The sequence below is a fragment of the Acinonyx jubatus genome, chromosome A2 (assembly GCF_027475565.1).
Source record: "Acinonyx jubatus isolate Ajub_Pintada_27869175 chromosome A2, VMU_Ajub_asm_v1.0, whole genome shotgun sequence".
NCBI lineage: Eukaryota > Metazoa > Chordata > Mammalia > Carnivora > Felidae > Acinonyx > Acinonyx jubatus.
This window is the reverse complement of record NC_069383.1, coordinates 109,160,887-109,183,341: the sequence shown is the minus strand read 5'-3', so window position 1 is coordinate 109,183,341 and position 22,455 is coordinate 109,160,887. Positions and strand designations below refer to the sequence as shown.

Sequence of the window (22,455 nt, the reverse complement as noted above, 5' to 3'; positions counted from 1 at the left end):
AAGATGAGCCTGGAATATCTTGTAGTGCCAGAAAGTAAGGAAGTACTCAAAAGGCTAAAGGATGGGGGCATGTCAAGGGACATGGGAGCCAGCCTGGAGGAGCTCCCGGTGGCCAAGGCTGGGACAATTCAAGCAGCAAAATAATATAGTGCTGGATTATAACCCAGAGCATAAAATACATATCCATGGCCTACGCGGATAAAAATAAATACTGAATCTATAAAAGGTGAGAAGAGACAAGTCTCCTATAAAGAATTCCAAATAATTTGCATAGATACTCTGCCCTCAAGGAGGTGGAGGCTCACTTCCCCACCCAAACTTGATCAAGACACTGGTTCTGCCCCCAAAAGAACTTCCAGTGGGTACATGGGGGTGGAGACAGACAGCAAACAGGGAGCCAATGAGTGTGCAGGAGCCTTAAGAGAAGGGTGCAAAATGCTCTGGGAATGTCCCTCAAGAGAAAGAGCAGATAAATGAACTACAGTTGAGTCATAACAGAACACTGCACAGCAGGAGAAATTCATGAGCTAAAACCATACCTATCAGCAAATATAAACCTCAATATCACAGTGTTGGAAGAAAAGGCAAGCCTGGAGTGGGACACACAGAGGACCTTACCATTTGTACATAGCTTTAAAACAAATGAAAAAATGTTATATATTATTTGTGAATACAAACATGTTGGGGGGGGGAGTATTTCTATCAAATTCCAGATAAAAAAAAGAATATAAAAGAATATAACTGGTAGAGTGAACTCATGAATCCATGGCTATTGTCAAGTTCCCCTTTTAAATAAATTAAAAAAAACTTTTAAGTGTGTTGGCTAAACGAATATGGAGTACATGACAGTACAGGTAATACACATATTTGGGAACAATCAGGAAAAGGGTGACAAGAGGCCGAGTGCCAGGTACTTTCCGGGACGATGTGAACCAGCCCTAAGGCCAGACAGGAGCTGGCTAAGCGTGCATGTGCCGGGACAGCTGGGTTGAGGTCCACAGGCTTGCATGTGAAAGGAAACCACAGCCGAACTATTGAGAATGCACTACAGATTCAGAGGGAGTGGGTCACACGGGTTAGGGACAGGGTGGGGACTAGTACCGATCCAGCAAGGAATACAAGGAGGAAGTGGACATTGGGATGGGTGGAGGGAGGAGGGGGGCAGGCAGGAGGAAAGGGAAGGAGAGGGGAGAGAAGAAGGGGGAGGAGGGAAGGGAGGAGGAAAGGGAGGAGGGGAGGAGGACACAACGGCATCCAAGTCCTTGCTCTCCCTCTCCCCTCATACCGCTCTGGCCAGTCCTTCTATTTCACAGGCCTGTCCCCTTCTGCTCAGTCATGACATGTCAGTTCTTAAAAAAGCAAGGCCTGCTCCTCTTCTTAAGCTCTCCAGCTAATATCATCCTGCCCGCAGCTTCAGTGACTAGTAATCAAGGATGACTCCCAGGGTACCTGGGTGGCTTGGTCGGTTAAGCGTCCAACTTCGGCTCAGGTCATGATCTCATGGTCCGTGAGTTCGAGCCCCGCGTCAGGCTCTGTGCTGACAGCTCAGAGCCTGGAGCCTGCTTCAGATTCTGTGTCTCCCTCTCTCTCTGCTCCTCCCCTGTTCATGCTCTGTCTCTCTCTGTCTCAAAAATAAATAACGTTAAAAAAAATTTAAAAAAAAATATGACTCCTGCCCTGTACAACATTAACTGGGCACCACGTTCTCCTTGCCAATGTCCCTGGCACCGCAGCCTGCATGCCAGGTACACCTTCCTCCATACCTGGTCTCCCTGCACCCTCAGCGCCACCACCCATCTTATCCACTGGTCCTCTTCAGCCCTCCCCCTTCCTCTTGCCTGACCCGGTGCATGATGAAGCCTTACTGTATGCTGGACACATCTCAACCCCGGCCTGTTCTCTCTCCCAGCAGTACCCTAACCCAAACCAACGTCATCCCTCGCCTCCCCACACCTACTCTGGCCTCTGATCAGACCTCTAGCTAGCCGGGGTGGTTACTACTGCCTCCCCACCCCCAACCCTTCCTTGCTGCTTAAAATCCTTCAGGGCTTCCTCTTGCTCTCTAGGCAAAGACAAATGGGAAGAGGGTTTCCTCATCATTAGGCAACCTGAAGAGCACCAGAAGTCCATTCGGACCCTCTGCCCACAGCCTAGCTGGCCTCTGAGAGGGCCCTGTAACAGGGAAGGTTCCGGATCCCTGGAGACTGGTGACTGCCAGGACCCCTCCCACCGGACAGGCCACCACAGCCTCCAGGGCCTGCTTGCATGGAGCTATTTAGAGGAGCAAACAGACCATACATTTCAACAGCTCCAATCTTGTAATATCAAGTGGTTCATCAAAATGAGCTGAGTCATCAAAAAAAAGATGAAATTATATGCAGTATTCTAGGAAGAATTGTGTAGTTCGAGGAACGAAGGGAGTATAAAACACATTTTAGAAAGATTCCCAAACTCAGATAAAACATAATTACTTTTGTGCTTTACCGTCAGCTTCATGACTATATGATCTCTACTTATTGAAAAGGAATGATGTCCAGGTTGTGTGGGAATGGAGGGGGGTAGAGGACGCACAGCAACATATAAATGTGACTCCATGGATGTTATACTGTATCCATGCGTCTGTGGATTCACCAGAGCTTCGGGAGGGGTGCTGACAAAGGGTATCAGTGCTTCTCTCCAGTGGGTGGGACTGGAGGTCATTTTTACATCCTTTTCAGTAGTGTTGAATTTTTAACGATAAGCATTTTTTTTTCATCTGAAGAAAAGGTTAAAATGTGAGTTTCCCTTTCCCATCGGGAGGGAATGAAGCTTTCTCCAAATCCCCCAATAGGGACACCTTCGTTGGTCCAAGACTGGAAACGGAACAGGTGTTCCTGCAGGCCAGGGGTGATGGCAGTAACACACAGTTGTCTCTGGCCTAAGGTAGACCACCCACGTGCAGCAGAGCCCCCCACGGGCTGCCGGCCAGGCCTCTGATGGTGGCAGCACCTGAGTCCTGGGGATCAGGCACTCGCGCAGCACCGCCGGGAAGGAGGGGCTGGCCATCGGTTCCGGCTCCGAGAAAGGTAACCTGGAGCTGCTGGCAGCTCCCACAAGGAGAGTCTGCCTGAGGGCAAAACCGTATGGAGCACAGCGTCAGTCAAGAAACGGGAGGAGATTTAAGCCTTCAAGTACCAGAGGAGCCTTGCTTCAAGCAGGAACGCCCTGACTTGTCAGTGATGTAGACAAATAGATTCTCTTCTTCTATGTGTACTCACCTGAGTTGGCCTCCATCACCCGTAACCAAGCACAAACGAGCTAGTATGCCCACCCCTCCGGGCACAGTGTCCCATTCCAGGGACATGCTGAGCTGGACTAGTACTCCCAAGCTGCCAGCCTGGGGTAGAAAAGAGGTTCACCTTCACCGCCGTCCCTCTGTGTGCCTCCCAGGTACGATGGGGCCCAGGGAACAAGGAAGGGTTAGCTGCAGGAAGGGCTTTCTGAGTAGCCCTGTGTACACACAGCAGGTCCCAATGGAGACGGAGAGATGTATTTTCAGAAGAAATTCACTGCAGGTGTTCTGGCAGGAAACATCCAACTGCATCCACAAGAGAAGGCCACTCACTCAAACAGGAACCACAAGTACAGAGCTCCACATTCCATTCCCTCTCCCTTGCTGACTGCAGACAGACCTGCCTGCTCTCCAGAGCCATCACTCACATCCGGCACAGAGTCCCCACGGTGCGTCTGGGAGGTGGGGTGAGTTGGCCCCAGAGTGGGAAGCCTTGGCCCAGAGCAGGCAGGTCCACAGACAGCCATGGCGGAAACAAGGTTCCACTCAAGCCAGCCTGATCCCAAAGCTACATCAGCCACCAGGCTGCTTCTCCCAAGGGGTAGCAGACCCTAGTTTCTCTGCACCTGACTTCCTGCCATTGCTAGCACCTAGAAGCTGAAAATCTTCAAGCTCAAGTCTCCAGGGAAAGAGGCGACTTCCCCTAACCCTGTGCACAACCATGCATATTCTTGGGTCCTAGACTACTCTCCACAGATGCTGCGTGTGCATGTATGCGCGTGTCCTGGCGAGCAGCTCAAGCGCGTGTCAACATGTGGGTCTGCTTTCAATTGTGCTGGAACAATTCTACCTGATAAACAAAAACAGATCCAAAATAACCTTTGGCAAGCAGCATATTTTTAAAAGAAAGAGAAGGTCCGAATGAACTGGCAAGAGTAATGCTTAAGCAAACAAACTTGGTCAAGCCAAACATCCATGGTGCACATCAAAAAGCCCCTCAAAGGGCTCCCTGTGAACCGAGGCCGGCAGCTGGGAAGGAGGCTGGAGCTGATGCACTTATGGCCTGGAACGGGACAGGCCACCCACTTCCCACCACTGGTCACTGGCATTTCATTCAGGTCACAGGATCAGACCACGAGTCAGGGCCAGGAGGCCAGAACCCTGCTCGCAGCAGGAAAGGGCAGAGCCCCCACCATCCCCTCCAGCCAGGCGCCCTTGCTCCAGACAGCTAGCTCCAATGGGCCCTGCAGGGCAGGTGACAGTGAGAGCAAGCGGGCAGCATGGGGCTCTGCGCCATGGGAGACTCTCAGAGTCCCCGCTCGGTGAGACGGCCAAGTTCCCAAGGCTTTTGCTGTCGAAATCCATTCAGACCCAAGGGCCAAGACAGAACCGGGTCTGCAACTGCCTGCTTCGGACTCCACTCCACCGCCGACTGAACAGGACTCACGGCTTCCCACCCAACCACCGAGGATCACAGAGCTGGAGTCACCAACCCACAGCCCCACAGCAAGGGCTGAGGCACAAAGGCTGGAGCTAGGCCCACAGGAGGACACCCAATCGCCTTTCACAGAAGGCGATTTCACCCCTTCACCCAATCACCTGTCCCTGGACGGCTTCACAAGCTGGGCCACCGAGACCTCCAAGGGTAGAGGGCTCCATGCTGCTAGTCCCGGGCTCTGGGCCACCAACTCTGACCTTCGGCAAGAAGGTCCCCTCAGCAAGACACAGAGGGCGAGTGCGCACTCCTCTCCATCCTGGTGTTTCCACAGTGAAAACGCCCCAAGAGCTTCCTGTCGCCAGGTCCAAACCCCTTCACTGCCCGGCTTCCTGAGGTTCTAGAACCTCCAAAGGGGCCGTTCTCTTCACTGTCTCCCCCAACCCCCGAAGTACATGGCTTACGTCTGCCCACAAAGTGTGTTTCTGGGGTCCTGCTCTTACCACAGCTGTGCTGGAGTCAGCCACAGAACCCAAGCCACATGACACCAAACCCGTCCTCTCTCAAGGTCCCACAGGCTCAGCCAACACAAAGGATGACCGGGGAGGTCTGTGGAGCCTGAGACCACGCAGTGCTGGCAGGGGCAAGGGCACTCCCAGGGACCCCTACGGGAGCTGAAGAAAGCTGGGCTCAATTCAGGGGGCTCAAATCCAAAGACGCTGTAAACTGTAAGTTACAGGCTCACAGAAGAGGCACATGGGCCAGATCTGTGCCGTGGAGCGCATGTTCTGCTGGGGCCAGGTCTATGTTGAAGACGTGTGAGCCTGGACGAGACGACTTGACTTCTCTGGGCCTTGGTTTGTCCTCACCTGTTCAATGGGGGAGTAAATGCCTCTTTCCTGGGGTCACGGAGAAGCAAGAGAAAAAAGAAGCTGCTATGGCAACGAAGAAAGAGCAAGCTTTTGATACCTGGAAGCTTATCACCGTTATCGCCGCAAAGGCCCGCCTGCCGAGGCTGAGGCCAAGCGGGTGACTGCAAGTGGTGGATCCGGTCTCCCCGGACGCGGTCAGGGAAGATGGCCACAGCTGTAAAAGGGACAAGAGTATCCGTATATGCTGAAGTGCAGGAGGCAACGAGGCAGCGGGAGATAAAGATCACCAAGCAAGGACTTTTATGCATCTCTGAGAGGGGAATGTGGAGAGCGCAGAGTGGGGTGGGGGGCTGAAGGCCGGGAGAAATGGCCTAGAACAGCCAGAGACAGGGTGAGGCGGGGACCGTGGCACCTGCTGAGCGCACTGGGCAGGCACAGGGGCGAGGGGCGGGGTGCCGGGAGCTGGGCCGAGGCCATCCACGAGGAGGGCCCAGGTGACCACCAGCCCTGCCCCCTCGCTTGGGCTGCCGGAGGAAGAGGTGGTCTTCCTGAGCAGCAGAGCCAGGCCTCCCTGGGGAGGATGGCTCTCCCAGGCCCAAGCGGGGTGAGGGCACAAGGGAGGTGAGAGAGAAGCAGGGAAGGGCAGAACGGAAGTTGCTCTTTGTCTGCTTCTTTGCATTTTTTTCTTTCATAAAAGCCACACACGAAACAGATGAACACAAGCTTGTGGTAAAAGATTCGAACACCAATTACGGACTTAGACATGAAAGCTCTCTTTCAGCCCCCTAAATTCAACTTTCCCTCACTCCCCCAAGATGTAACCACTATTCACAGTTTGCTGTGTCTCCTTTCAGATCTTTTGACGCATCTAGATACAAACATATGTACATATGTACACCGTTTTCCTACATAAACGAGACCAATCACACATATTGTTCAGAGACTTGCTTTTCACTTAACAATATACGCATCCCATTTATTTACAAAACGTTTATTAAGGACGGAGAAACAGATGGACCAGAATCTCCAGCCTCGTGGATCTGACGGTTCTAGTGGCAGCCTTGCCACCTACATTGACGTCACCTTTCTCAATGGCTGTGTTGTGCCGCCCGGTTTGTATTAACCAGCCTGTCACTGCACACGGACTCCGGTTCCATCTGCTCGCAGCATAAACATCGCTGCAGCAGACACCCCCACGCACGTCTCCTTGGGCTGCCACACTCGGAACAGGCAGAGAAAACAGACCCAGTAACCGGTCCTCCCAGGAAGCAAGAAAGGAGGACGCTTCCTAAACCCCACTCATAACCAGAGGGGCGCCTGGGAGGCTCAGTCAGTTAAGCATCCGACTCTTGATTTTGGCTCAGGTCATGACCTCACGGTTTGTGAGGTTTGTGAGACGCCCCTGCATCTGGCTCTGCACTGTGTCAGCATGGAGCCTGCCTGGAAGTCTCTCTCCCTCTCTCTCTCTCTCCCTGCCCCTACCTCACTCTCTTTCTCCCTTTTTCTCAGAATAAAAAAATAAACTTCAAGAAATTTTTAAAAAACACTCACAACCAGAGATACTGTTACAGGCATAGGGTCCCCTGGTCCCCCAGCCGACTGTGCCCGGGGAATGCAGAGAGGGGTGCCCAACCAGCTCTCAACCCCAGGAACACATGAGTTCACATCCCGGCTCCTACTAGCCATGCAACCCTGGGCAGGTCACACCTCCCCTCTGACTCTGTGGCCACCTCTTTCTTGAGAAAATGTCCCCCACATGCTCACCCCACTCAGGGTCCCACAGAAGGAAGTGGTGTGTCCAAGGACGGATCCCTAAGGGGTGCAGGCCAGTCAGAGCCCAGGCCAGGGCCGAGGGACCGAAAATGTCAGGAGACACTTTTGGCCGGCCTGGCTGGGGAGGAGGTGCTGCTGTCATCTCGTGGGTATAGGCCAGGGATGCTGCTAAACATCTTACAAGGCACGGGACTGAGAAACGTGAGTGTGCTCAGGTGGGGAGCCCACTGGCGGCCCAGCAGCCGAAGGGTTAAGCAGCCCACTGCCCAGGCCGCCTTCCTGCCCGCCCGCCTGCCGGCAAGGACTGCATTAAGCCCGGCCAGGAGATGGGCCGCTGCCTTCTGGTTCGCATTAGCGGCGCTCTGCTTGGCAATGTTCCCTCTGGCGGGCTGCCTTCCCTCCCTGCCCCAACCACTCTCCGCCCCAACTCAAAAGAAAATACCAGGATCCACATATAAAACCCGCGCACTCCCGCCTGTCTCTTACCCCGTCTTGAATAAAACAAGCTCTTAAACTCCTGACCTTCCGCCCAGTCACCCCGTTTGTTTTGTGGCGGCAGCATCTCGGAGGCTGGGGGGCACGGCGCTGCCCTCCTCGCTGCGGGGCGCTTTGCACACCGGGCTGGCACTGGGGCAGGCCAGGGCAGCTCCTCTGGAGGCTGGCCCCGGTGCCTGTGATCTTAAAAAAGGCAACTGTGCCCACAAATACCCTCCCCTCGATCCCCAAATGCCAAAGCCTGAGCTACTCAGGCCCTCACCTTTCAGAGCGGGGAAGGCTCCCAAGCTGAGAACAAGAGGAGGGTTGGGAGCATTTAAACATCAGAAATAAAACCTTAGAAGAAACAGCGAAAGCCCACTTTTCAACTTTTCTTATCTTTCCTCACCAGAGGCCCCAGCAGCAAAGGTCGGGTACAGTAAGAGCTCACAAACTCAAGTGTCTTCTCCCAAACTTCTGTGAGCTGCAGCCCCATGTATCAGTTTGCCTCCTAGACCTGCGCGCCAACTGGAGGCCCCCAAACACCTCAAACTTATTAAAGCCCACCGCATACTCCCCTCTTGGCCTCCACCCTCACCCTCGGACCTTCCAGGGCTCCCCGCTCGCTAACGGCTCCACCGCCCGGCCTGCTGCTCCAGCCAGAGGTCTGGGAGTTGTCTTGGACATGTCTCTCCCCTCTACTTTCCCCATATCTACTCCATCGCCAAGTCTTGTTAATTCCACCTCCTGAACATCCCTAGGTCCTACTGTGCTGCCACCAGGTTGGCCCAAACGACCTCAATCTGCCTGCACTGCTGCAGCAGCCCCCTTCCTAACTGGGCCCCAGAAAGGTACCGCGGCCACGCCGAACCCGTCCTCCATACTGTCTGCCTCTCTGACACACAATAAATACATATGCACACATGTGATGTATACACACTCCACCCTTCAAAACCATCTGCGTTATTAAAGTAGATAAAATCTTTAATAGACTGCAATCTCTAGACCCTATGTGGTCTGCTCCCACCTACCTCTATCGCACGTCTTACTCCGGGGCTCTGTTTGCTGAGCTCCAGCTAAAACGCCTCGTTTGCAGGTCTTTGAACGCACTAAGTTATCTCCCACCACAGGAGGTGGCTTTGCCCTGGCGGTCCCTCTTCCTGGAACACTTGGTACACCCACGCCTCAGCTCTTTTCCTAGATCAGTCCTCCTCTGCCTTCAGATCCGGGAAAGTCTGCTCTGACCCTCGGCCTCGGTTGGTACCTTTGCTCTCCGCTCTCAGGGAGCTCTACCAGGTCCTAAGGAGGCCCTACCTTGGGCCAAAACTCTACCGGTGTGTGTATGTAGGGAAAGAGTATGCTGTGCGGCCCGCAGAGGCAGTTATGCAGACCGGGGACTCATCCTCATCTGCACACCCGTTTGTGTCTTCACCAACGCCGGTGACTACTAGCAAAGCCAAGGAGGTGGTGGTGCGGTCTGATGGGGGCAGGGGCCGCAGCTGCGCCACAGTCGGCCCCGTCCCACAAAGGCTGGCTCAGACTCGCCAAGTTACCCTGGCCCAGCATCATCTCATTTAAATACTTCGGAAAAGACAACAAGAAAAAAAAAAGAGAAAACCCTGAATGGCTGGAATTTATTTTTAAACACGGACATGTTATAATCAGGCGTTTTAGCAAAACTTCAAACAAAAGCAGGCGAGTGCTTTTATTTTAATAAGACATCTCACTTGCCCTTTCCCTATGATGATTACAAGTTGAAGCCTGTGAACAATTAAAGCAAAGTTTATGGTATTTTTATTATTGTTTTATTTCTCAAAAGAAGGAATTAGAAATATTCAGTTTAAGTGGTGCATTGGCTTTATGCACACTCAGGAAACACTCAACTTTCCTTTAACAAGAAAAATAAAAACAAAAAGGTCCCAGCAGAGCCCCAGAAGGCTGCCAGGGCAGTTAGGGACTCACCACAAGCTGAAGGTTGGCCTGCCTCTCCATGAGGTGCCAAGTCAGAGGGGCTGGTGGGGGCTGGGAGAGGCACCCTGGCCAGCCCGGCAATGGTTCCTTCAGCCGAGGGAAAGGAAGCCTAGTGAACTGTGTGTTCACAGTCAAACCCAGACCCTGGCCATGGCCTCCGAGGCCCTCGATGATCTCCTCCCCTCTATCTCTCTACCCTCCCCCCTACCTCCCTCCTCTCCATCACAGGGGCTGCATGACGTTGCCACTGTGCTCTTCCCCCAGAGCTCTGACAGTCCAGATCCTTTGTGTCCAGAGTTTTCCTGACCTAAAGCAGCCCCCAACCCCTGCTGTTCTCAGTCACGTCACCATAAGGTAAATCAGGCCATTTTTTTTTGCCCATACCCCCTACCGTTAGAAGGTAAACTCTGTGACAACAGAAATATGACCTGCCTTGTTCACCCTCGACCCTTATGACCTGGTCTAGCGCCTGGCGCACAGTAGGTAGTCAATGATATGTGCTGAGTGGACACCCTGGCCACTTTATGTGAGGTCTTTATCCCCTCCTACTTCTCAGAGTGACCCTGCAAAGCAGGCGCTGTGATCCATACCTCCCTGCTGTACAGGTGAGGAAGCCGAGGCAGAGGGAGGTGGCTACACGGCACATGGCAAGTCAGGGATGTGAGCCAGGTCTGTCCAACTCCAGACCCCCAATTCCTGGACGTTAATTCCCTGGTTCCTGTGGACTGGGATTTAGAGAACTACAGTGGAGCTGAGAATTTCTAACAAGCATCCTCAGTGATTCCGAATGGCCCACCCTCACCCCCAGCTGAGTATGAGAAGTAACGTATCAGATACCGCTAGGCCCTGAATTCCTGTCAAGGGGAGGAAAGCCAGGAACAGAAGCTCCATGAGGGATTTATTCCAAACACTGCACAAAGGGCCTGGGACCGAGCCTGGGGTCCAAAACCAGGAGGGTGTGGAGAGCAAGAAGGAGCCCAGACAAACCAGAACACGGGGCCCAGAGCAGAGGAGCAGGGCACCAGAACCGCCAGAAGACTTCTCTCACGAGAAGCCTAATTCCTGGGTGCAGCGGTGCCTCCCCAACAGGACAAGGCGTACTCTCGAGCCACGTGGGACTTTACCATAGGACATGACGCTGCTAGAGCCTCTTCTAGACGTGGCCTTTGGAACACCCTCCCTATGTCCGAAGCCCAGCCCTCCTAGCGATCTTCGGAAGACCGCCAAAACCACGTGCCACCCAGTCCTCTTCCCAGACTCTGCCACGATGAACGTCACGCTTCCCGCGGACGTATCAGCATTCTCTCACCTCTGGGTTTCACCACATGCTACTCTTTTGCTTGGGATGGCCTGGCAAAGCTCCCCGCCGTCCTCTGAGCTTCAGCTTCAGTACGCCCCATCCGAGGAGCGGGGCTGAAAGCTCTCCCGGGGTATTCGCCGGGTGTTCTCACTTAATACCTTTCCCCCACGGGGAGACAGCTGCCTGCCGGCCCACCACCCCTATGCCACCTACTCCCACAGCAGGCTCCCCAAGGGTCAGCCCGGGCTTTGACAGCTTTCAGTGCCCAACTCAACGAGAGAGGCACCGACAGTGCTGTGAGAAGGCTGCACTCAGGGCTGGCTTCGCGGGTGTGCAATCTCCCTGGTTAAACAGAACCTGTATGGCCATGCTTCCTGCTTGAACCAGAACTTGCTTCCAGGCAGAAAGAAGGCAATGGACCTCAGGCCAAAGATCAAACACTTCCCTGGGGCAGGCGGCACCCATGTTTGCACTGGGCACAGCCTAGCACCAGTCAACTGGCTGCTGACTGAGCGTTTTCTGCAGCGAGACTGCTTCCAGCTAGTGCTCTAGTCCTGGCTGGGCTCCCACTTCCTGACGGAGGAAGCCCCCTTTGGGCCCCCAGTGTTCTAGGTCCTGCCTTCTCGGCCTCGCTGCCAGCTCACATTTTCCACCCCCTCGATGACAGGCCTGCACGTCATACTAGCCACGGCCCACAGCCGAGGAGGGAACTGCAGCACCCCCGGGAGTCTCAGTAAGCCCGCATTCATGTCTGTGCCAGTTCCCCTGGGCTGAGTGGGTGCCTCCCCGTGACACTCACCTGACTGCGGTGGGGTCAAGAGCACTGGGAAAGCAGCTGCCCGAGGCCCACGGGAGGAAGGGCTGCAGTGTGAGAACGATTCTTACTTCTCTGTGAAGGTGGCCTGGCAGGAAAGAGGGGAGGGACCTACCCCTGGTCACACAGCTGGGCATCACACCCAGGACCCCAGACCCTGGTCCCCTGCCTGGAGCGTGGGCAGGGACTGCCCTGGCATGGTGCCTAGGCCACAATATAGCACTCATTAGTGTTCTTTCTAATTGAATCACAGCCTCTTCCAGGACACAATAAACTGATTTAATTTGACTCGGAAGCTTTTATACGTTTGAGGGGTTTTCACACAACGACTTGCAGGGCACAGCAGGTCTCCTGGCTACTCTGGGGGTCTTGTGAGGCCACCATGGTCTGGGACACACACTCTCCTCAGGAGAGGTCTGGAAGCCAGCCACGCTCCCCTCCGACCCCACATTTGCCACTTCTGTGTCTGCTTGCCACCCGGCAACCTGTGGGTGCCACCTGGCCACCAGGGCTCTACCTGTAGGGTGCTGGCCAAGGCATGAGGGACACTAGGTTTCACGTGGTGGTAACAATAGGCGATGATTACTGAGCACGTCCTAGAACCTAAGCGCCATCGAAAGATGCCGTATAACCCATCTAATTCTTACAGTGACTCTCTGACGTAGGTAACATTACCCCCACCTTACAGAGGGGGAAGCTGGAGCACAGACAGGTGAGGCGGCTTCCCTGTGGTCACAGAGCAGGTGTGTGGCATGCAAACCCAGGCAGAGTGGTGCTCAACACCCTGCTCTCCACCTCCCTGCTATACTACACGTCGGCTGTGAAGGGAAGGGCACGTGTGGGCAGTGGGGGTGCCTGCATTCAGGCTTCGGGTGGGCAGGCGAGAGGCTGGCTCCCAAGATGTCCATCCAGCCTAGTGAGAGCTGTAGTAGCAGGAAGCTGCAGGGGGGCAGTGCCCACTCTTGCCCTCAGGGGCAGCAGCTGGTTGGATTGGGACGGGTTTTATTTATGGCCTCAGGGTCCCGAAAAAGGGCTAGGAGGGCTGCAGGTCAACCTGAGCCCAACCTGCCCACACATTTGTGAGCACAAGGCTCAGAACATACACCGAGCACAACCAGATGAGCTGGCAGCTTCACAAAGGGGGCCCTCCTTTGCAGTGGGGCAGAACTAAGCTGGGGTGGGCTGGACAGCCACTCCGGGCTCTTGCCCTTTCTTCAGAGGATACCGCTGGGGTTGTAGCAGCCATTTCTCTCCCACTCCAGTCGGGGCCTGAAAGAGCCAGGGTCAGCTCTGCAGAGGACGGTGGGGCATGCTCAGACCGCCCAGGATCAGATGCAGCCCACTGTGGTTGGTCCGGGCCCCTCCAGGCACCAGAAGCTAGCTGTGGCCCCTGCCCGCACAGCTGTTCTCGGGACAGGCCCAGGACCTCCAGCTCCTGGACAGAGGGTCCCGTGGAGTTATGAAGAAGGATAAGGCAGAATGAAGCAGCACCTCTAAAGTCAGTTCCAGGATCTTCTTGTCTGAGAGTCCCTGGGTCATCTCCATAACGACTTCATCTGATGTGAGAGGGACAGGGTCGAGCTGGCCTCAGTGGCCTCCTCATGCCTGTGCAGGGAGCTGGAGTGAGCACACATTGGAGAGCCTGGCTGCCAGAATTTGACTCCAGAGTCCTCCACTGATTAGCTTATAGAAGATTTCTGTCTCTGTGTCTCTGTTCCACGCCTATCAAATGGGGGACAACAGCACCTCCCCCAGGGCCGCTGGAAGCACAGAATGAACACCTCCAGAGGTCTTAGGCCCAAGCCTGGGACACAGCACCGCTCAAAGACAGCCAACAAACCATCCTACAGTGCTGCCTGTGCTGAGGCTCCTTCCCCATGCCGGCCCAATACCCTGCTGTGTTGCGGAACTCACACTTCTAGAAGCCATCTGAGGCTAAACTAAGAGAAGCTGGACCTCGATGAGGCCAGACGTGGCGGCCTTCTTCATCCAGCCACCAGCGTCTGAGCGATCAGGACCCAGTATGGGCGGTGGGTGTCAGCACCATCTCTGTAGACGGACACATGAGCGTGATGAAATCCATTCTCAGAAATAAAGGAAGACAAACACACAAGAACAAAAGAAAGGGCTTCTGGGAGAGGAAACTGCAGCCTTATCCAGGGGCTGAGGCAGATCGGCACTCGGTTCCCTTGGGACTGAGGGGAGGACAAGCCAGAGGGAGCCCACAGGAAAAGGCCTGTAGGGAGGCGGTATCCTGCAGCCTGCTAGATCTTTACCATGCTGGGCACACGCCTCTGACAACAGCACCTACACAGAAAAACCTTCCTGAGCTCCCTGCCTGCTCTGAGATCAATCTCTGTCCTCGCCTGTCGCCTGTCCTTCCTTCTCAGGGCCTCGCTGGGGAGACAACAGGATATTACAACTCAGCTGCAGATGTGATTCTGATCCCCAGGCCAGAAGGAAGGCGGGGCACAGGCAAAGGTCTCACTGCGCCAAGGTGCTCAGGGTTGAGGGGGGTGGTGTGCAGGCTATGCTAAGCTCAGGGACCCCACCCCTGAGTCACTGCACTCTGTGGGCCAAGTAACAATGCACGGTAAATGGGAGGAAAGACAAGATTCAGAGTGGCACGTGATAACAATGACAGCGATCCCCATGTGCAGGTCTGGTTACAAGCACAGTACGTAAATGTCCTTGAATCTTCACAAGTAGCTCAGGAGAAAACAGGCCCCAGGAGGTGATGTAACTTCCCGAGCAAATAAGTGAAGGGGAGGGACTCAAGCTCAGCCCCTCTATGTCCCAGGCCGGGCTGTCAAGGCAGCCATACGCAGGAACCAACACCAAGTATGTGGATGTCTCTCAGTTTTGCCTGCCCGGCGTCTATCTCCTAGATCAGTACCCCAACTTCTTTGGGAACCATTCTTCCCAGTAGTCCCCACCCCTGCTCCAGGGGTGGGTGAATGTGAAATCCAGCTCACCCAGCAAATTGTTGCACTCGTCCTGGCCTTAGGGCTGAGCTCCTGGTCCAGCCAGCCAAGCATATCCCATTCTATAATTGCAGATGAGTCTGACTGAACAGAAAGGAAATGTCATTTCTCTCCTAACACCAAGTGCTGAGGTAGGGCAGACTCAGGCACTCGTCAGGGCCCTGCTTTGGGCTGTTTTCCTCTGGCATCTTTCTGCATGCCTCCTCCTCAAACTTACCCCTCAAGTCCAAAGGTCACATGGCCCTCCCTGCTTCAACGTCCAGTAGCAGGAGAAACCCCCCAAGAGACCTCCCTCCCCATCTCACTGGCCAAATCTGGCTCACCAGTCACTGGCAGGGGAGGCGCATCCTCACGTACCAGACATCCTCTGGGTAGAATGGACTTGGGGAGCTAATCCCAAGGCCACAGGCCACTACATCCTAGACTTGAGGGGGAAGAACTAGAAAGCCGGGGTGCAGGGACTAGGCCTGGGAGAGTGGCCCACACAGAACAGGTCTGGAGGGAGGCACCAGCCCCACCTGGCTTAGTAATGGAACCAGCCTGTCCCCTTCACATCAGGCCAGTCTGAGCTGGATTTCTGTCACTTGCCACCAGGGCCCTAACTAACACATGGAGCACAAGAGATCTGGTGTTGCTCTGGGATGAGAAACTGAGGCGGAGTGAGAGAGGTGAGTCACACACACAGAAAGGCAAATACCATGACTTCATTCCTGTGTGGAATCCAAAAAATGAATGAACGAACAAACAGAGACGGACTCATAAATACAGAGAACAAACTGGTGGTTTGGGCAGCAGGGAGGTGGTGAAAAAAAACAGAAAGCAACCGAGGCTGGAGAGGTGACAAAGGGGAGGCTACAGCCAGCTCTCTGCCACACAGAGCACTTCAGATTTCATGCTGGAGACAAGGGGCCCACCAGCAGATAAGTGGGACCAAGCACGGCTCTACAAAGACCTCGCCATCTGTCCCTCTGTCAGCAGGGAGAGGCTGGGCTGGAGGGCTGGCACCTGAGCAGGGGAGGGCTGCAGTCCCAGAGGGAGACAGGGGAAGCTTGAGGGCAAGGGCCTGATGGCAGAGACCACCCCCCCACTCGCCACCCTGAGACAGGACACCAAGTGAAAGTTGATCTGACCACAGGCACCTGATCAATGCCTGCCTCTGCCTCTGCCCCCTCTCCCCTGGCTTTTCCAAACTGTTCCCCATTTCCTTCCTTCCCCTTTCTCCTTCCCTGTCCCCCTCTGCTCCATTAGCTCCACATCCCTGGCACATGTGACATCCAGGTACAGAGAATGGACTCCCAGGAGTTTCCACCCCGAGGCCAAAAACCATGAAAACATCAAACTCACAAAAAGCATTCCTTCTTTATAGATCTTCTGAAACATGAAATGATCAAGGATGACGATCAGGCTTTACATTTTTGATAAAAGACACAGAAACAGAGGGAGCTCAGTCTTAAGAGCTGATGTGCACAGGTGGCTCGGGAAGCCGCTCTGTAGCCCTGGGCCCCTGGTTTATAACCGAAAATGAGCTGGCACTGGGACACAGGAATATCTCGCGCTACTCACTAGTGAGGCATCAAGACTCGAGCCTCAAAAAGAAGACTGCCGGTATAGGAAGCAGCCAGCTTCCTGACTCTAGGCTTCTCCATCTGGATCCACGAGGTTGGGGAGCAGCCGCTGCAAACCCAGCCATCCACAGTCGTTCACTATCTATTCTGAATCAAAATCCTACTACAAAACAAATCATTTATTTGCTTTATGGGTGTTCCCTACTGTTTTTTTTTTTTCATCAACTAGTTTCTGGGGCCTCCTTTGACCCTAGCCCTAGGACAGGTGCTAAGAGCACAGAGAAGGACAGGACCCAGTCTCTGCCCTCCAGGAGATGAGTGTGGTGGGAGACGCAGGCACAGAGACAGACACAGTGCCAGGCAGTGCCTAACTGCTGACCCAGAGCACCCATGGGAGGCAGCGGCTAACAATCTAGAGGAAGGGAAGAGGTCACGTGCTCCAGGGTAGGGGGAAAGCCCACCAAGGCTTCTGGGTGAAAAACAAGGACAAGGGGAGGAGGGTTGCTAGGAGTAGGGGCAGGGCAGGTCAGGCAGAGGATGCGGCTGTGGGCTTGCTGATGGGAGAAAATGCATCTTTCCAGATGCCACGGCTTTCTCTTCTCACCTTGTGATTAACACCCAAGAGTGGAGGCAAAGGTCAGAGTAACAATGTCTAGTGGTATTTGATAATTTTTTTTTCCTTTCTGGAGGTGTTCATAAAGGAAAAAATAAGTCTGAATATGAACTCAATTTAGAGAAATATGCTATCAAATTCTGAACTTTCCTCTAACAGTTTTACCAGCTAAATAGGCATCTTTATATACCTAATAATGTTTGTCACCATTATGAGAAAACTGACGTGAGGGCCGTGACGCGTATTTCCATCTCAACGACTCATTTAGCAGCCCTGAAAAGAACTGTTTCCTTGCAACCTGGAAAGTGCCCTGCCATTTCCTCCTCCCGTACCCCACAAGAGAAATTCCACAGGAAAGTAACTCTGAATGGCAACAATAAAGACAAGAATTATCACCTAAAACCCACTTGCCTACTCGGTGCTAGGAACCTTCCACCCGCCATCCCCAGTGGGCACCGCACCATAGTGCCCCTCTTCCAGAGGCCCAAGACTGAGGCAAGACTTGAGTTTGTGAAGAATCAGCGAGACAGAGAGAGGCCAAGAACTTGCCTCTGAACTCCCAGACGTCTCTCTCTCTCTCTCTCTCCATGGTGTGTGGCTCTGACAGTTTCTGACGCTACAACTCTGACAGCCAATACCCACTTGGAAACATCACTAGCCGAAAATCCCAGGATCAGATGCAACCAGAGGGATTTCCCAGGCCAAAAAGCCTTGAGGAGAAGGCTGGCGAATCTCAAGATGGCTGGTGTTTACGCCATTCTGGGCTCTAAGTGGGATTTGGTTTTTCTCCTTCATTCCCGTTCCCCAACATTTCCTCAATTGGCTAATGGGCCCCAGCTGGGAATGGACACAGGCAGCAGAGACAGGGGCCAGGGTCTGACTGGCTCCAGCGGGCCAGCCCTGGCCAAGAGGGGAATGCGACTGTTTATTTGGAATGGCTGTGCCCTGCCTCTGAGGGAGTTCAAGCGGTCAGATGTGTCCAAGTTGATTAGTGAAATCTGACAAGGATGTCACCAGGTTTGGGAGGAGGGCCATCTAATTTAAAGCCCCCACCCTGCAATGTCCCCAGTGCCCAATAGGCACTGGCCACTAATTATGGTTAGTGGAAAGTGGGGGGTGAGAGGAGGTCAGGAGCTCTAGACCTCAGGAGCTTCTGAAATGTGTTTTTATAGGCTCCGTGGCCCAGGAGAGGCCTCAGTGGGGTACCCGGCTCACCTACAAAGCTGCTCTGGAGGTTGGAGGGTCCTGCCCTTCCCCAAGGAGGAAACGCCACTGGTACCTACCATCTCCTTGGGGTCTCCAGGGGCAGTGGGTATAGTGGACAGAGCCTGGTCTTTGGAGCCAGACAAATGGCTTCAAATGCCGGCTCTGCTGTCTGGTTGCGAAACAAAGCCCTGGGCCTAGGTTTTCTCATCTGTTGGGTGGGAACTACAGGAAAGGAAGGAAGGAACAGAGCTAGCCATCAGTATGCAGCGGTACTGACTCTATGTTAACCTGTAAAGCCTTCTACTGCCAACACACACTCAGCTCTCATGGCAACCCCTGCCATTCCTCATGACAAAGTCCAAGCTCAGTGGAGTTAAGAGGCCTGCCCATAACTGCAAAGGACTTCAGACTTGTTCTGACTTCAGTCCTTTCCATCTAAAATCCGTATTCATTTCCTAGGGCTGTCCTAACCAACTACCAAACTTGGTAGTGTTAAACAACAGAAATTTATTCTCTCGCAGTTCTGTTGGCCAGAAGTCCAAAATCAGCGTGTCAGTGGGTTTGGTCCCCTCTGGAGTCTCTCAGAGAGAAGTCCTTCCCTACCTTTCTCTTAGTGTCTGGTGGCTTCAGGCAACCACTGGCGTTGCTTGGCTTGGGGCCACATAACTCCAATCTTGGCCTCTAGCCTCATTAGCCCTTCCCTCTGTCAATCTGTGTCACTGGACACACACCGTTGGGTAAAGAGTCCACCCTAACAGGGATGACCTCATCTTGAGAACCTTACCTTAATTACATCTGCAAAGACTTTGTTCCAAGTAAGGTCATTTCTGAGCTTCTAGGTGGATATGGCTTTTGTGGTCCACAGTTCTAGAAACCACTACAGTCCGTCCCACCCTCCAGTCCTCAAAACTTCATTCACATGTGTAAAATACATTCACCCCATCCCAACATCCCCAAATTCTCACCTCACTAGACCATACTCTAAGTCCAAAATCTCTTGTAAGTATCACCCGCTCAAAAATATCATTTAACCCCTCTAATCAGGCATGGGTTATACTGATATGATCCATCCTGGGGCCAAATGCCTCTCCATCTACAGATGTGTGAAACTAAAAGACAAGTTTTCTGCTTTTAAAATATAGGCACAGGGAAAAAATGAAAGGAACATAGAGGTCACTGGACCCAAGTAAATTTGAAACCCAATAGAGCAAATTCCTTTAGCTTTCCTGGCCTGAAAGTAACCCTCTGTGGCTTGGTCCTCCACCCTCCGGGCCCACAGAGGCTCCACAGGCCCCTGCCTTTAGGCTTGCTTATCTGGCCTCTGCCTTTGTGTCCACAGCTCTGCCCCTGGAGTCATTCTTCCCTTTTCTTAAAGGATAACATGAGTTAGTAGAGTAATTCTATCAGTCCATTTCCTACAATTAGAATACTAGAAGTCCAAATGCTCTATTTTTTTTTTTTTAAACATTTCACCAGGTCTGTCCCTTTCAGTCCACACTGCCAGTGTTTTTGCGATATAACATTCTCAAAAACCTCGCGTGTCTCCCATGTATATCAAGGGGATCTCCACCATTAAACAAGAAGGTTCTCTATAGATTCTTCCTGGAGAAGCCTGTCTCTAGTCCTGGCTTCTGCTAAGATGTTTGATTGGATCCACGAGTCACACACCCAATCTCCACAGCAAAGGCTGTCTAGCCTCACCGCTGGCCTTTCTCCAGAGCATGCTTTCTCAAAGCCAATTTCCTACTTTTAGCATCCTTTGGAATCTGAAGAGGCAGAGAATCTCCCAAATCATCAAGCGCAGGCTTCTTTTTGCTAACAGTTCCATCTCCAATTCACTCCTTTCCTCTCACATTTTACTAGACACAGCAAAGGAGAAACCAGGCTGCATGTTCCATGCTTTGGTTGGAAAATTCCTCAGCCAAATATCTGAGTTCACTACTTACAAATTATGCTTTCCTGACTAGCAACTTAGACAAGAACACGACAATAGAGGGTTGAAAAGTAGGCTGGGGGAAATGGGTGAAGAAAAGCAAGAGAATTAAATTTATATTTGCCAAGCACTTTCCTTGTGTCCAAGTACTACAGATCAGTAACCGGGACCTTGATAGGCAAGCTCCATTTTCATCAGGATGAAAAAGTAGCCAAAGACCTCAGAACATGTCCCCACTCAAACATCTCTGCCTAACGTGGCTGACTATTTCTGCCTCGGCCCTCCCCAGGTCCACGCTTTCGGTCAAACATGGCAGCCACTGACCCTGTCATCAAGCACCTGTTCCTCCCTCAGGTACTGCACTTCAAAGTCTATGTCCCACAGCGAATCCTTCTGACACCTCCTTCCTGCTCCCAGCTGCTCTCCCAGGCTGCAAACAGGTCTTCTCCCAAGGAAGAAGGGATACTGGATCAGGTGGCCCCTTGGGGTCTGCCTCAGGGAAGACCCAGAAGGCAAAGAAATTTAGCATTTGACTCATTCTCTGTTCCAGCTAAGAATTAACACACAGCACCATAATAATCTAAACTGTGTTAAATATAAGTTTGGTTTATTTTCATAATTTTGTGCTTTATTTTTCTAAGATTTACACTTTTAGTCCCTGGCGCAACATGGATTTGATTTAAGTGGTATTTATCCAGGACTAATGGTGTTCAGGGGAGGAGCTACAACAGCCAGTGGAGGAGGGGATTATGACCTTAGGACTCGGGTCCTATGTCAGGGGAGGCCCTAGGCCTCGGAAGGGCAGGGCCTTGTCCTTCAACTCCTGCTGCTGCCCCAGGGAGCCCTGGAACCTGGCCAGTCTCAGGCCTATAAAGGAAGCTTTTCTTTTGGTTGGTCCTCCCTGGTCAGGAGGCTCTTCCCTAATAACCTCAGCCCTGCAGGAGGAAAGCAACAGCCACAGCACCATAAAATGAGTGAAGGGGGTAATTTAAACCTGAGATTTCCTTTACCTGGGGAAGCCCTGGTCATTCCTGTCATTCATGAAATACCCCTCTCCTACATCCTCCCAGGCTGTCCTAGACCAGAAAAGGCCAACACAACAGATAGGTGCCCCTTGCCCTCCCCTTCCTCAGGGCAGACACTATAATCATGGTTCTCCCCCCCAAAAGGGTGATGGTATATTTTACATGTCAACTAGGCTGAGCCACTGTACTGAGATATTTGGTCAAGCACTATTCTGGATATTTCTGTGAGGTTTTTTTTTCTTTAATTTTTTAATGTTTATTTAGTTTTGAGAGAGAAAGACAGAGCATGAGCAGGGGAGGGGAAGAGAGAGGAAGACACAGAGTCTAATGCAGGCTCCAGGCTCCAAGCTGTCAACACAGAGCCCAACACAGGGCTTGAACCCACAAACCATGAGATCATGACCTGAGCTGAAGTTGGACGCTTAACTGACTGAGCCACCCAGGTACCCCAATGTGAGGATTTTGGGGGGATGAGATTAACACTAAGACTTTGAGTTAAATAATTAATTAATTAAAAAAAAAAAAAAAAGACTTTGAGTAAAGCAGATTACTCTCCATAATGTGGGTAGACTCTGTCCAATCAGTTAAAGGCCTGAACAGAAAGACTGACCTTCTTAGAAGAAGAAAAAATGCTGCCAGTGAACAGCCTTCAGACTTGAACGGCAACTCTTCCCTGGGTCTCCATCTTTGCTGGCTTATCCTGCAGATTTTGGACCTGCTGGGCCTCATAATCATGTGAGCCAACTCCTTAAAACACACCCCTTTCTTTCTGTATATGTATATACCCACATCTTTTTGGTTCTGTTTTTCTGGAGGACCCTGACTAACACATCTAGTGATCCAGACAACCACAGAATCTGTCTCAACACAGCCCTCCAGGAAGCACTCCCAGTTAGCAAGCAAAGTGAACTCACTGACCTAGGGCTGTGCACATCCAGAAGCTGGTATTGTCCCTGGCTTAGTACATGGGGCCAAGTGCATGCCTCCGTGTCCCTGCACTCCAGGCTCTTCTGAGAACTAGACAACCACCCTGGACCCCAGGTTTCCTCATAGGCTTTTCCTAGTTCTAACCAGGCCTTGTTCCCCACCCTTTATACCCCCTGAAGAGAAGGGTGGTTGAGGAGGCTCTAAGTTGTTCTTCTCCAGTAAACTAAAACCATAAGAAAAGCCCACTGAAGATGGGAACTATCAAGGCCATTGAACACCTTTTACATCAGAC

The 22,455-nt window shown here is 52.6% G+C and overlaps 1 protein-coding gene across 4 annotated transcripts in view; it reads right to left on the bottom strand.

Moving 5' to 3' along the window:
* The window catches only part of EEFSEC (eukaryotic elongation factor, selenocysteine-tRNA specific), a 248,973-nt gene that overhangs the window by 113,065 nt on the left and 113,453 nt on the right, over nt 1–22,455 (bottom strand). The gene's annotated exons all lie outside the window — the stretch shown is intronic.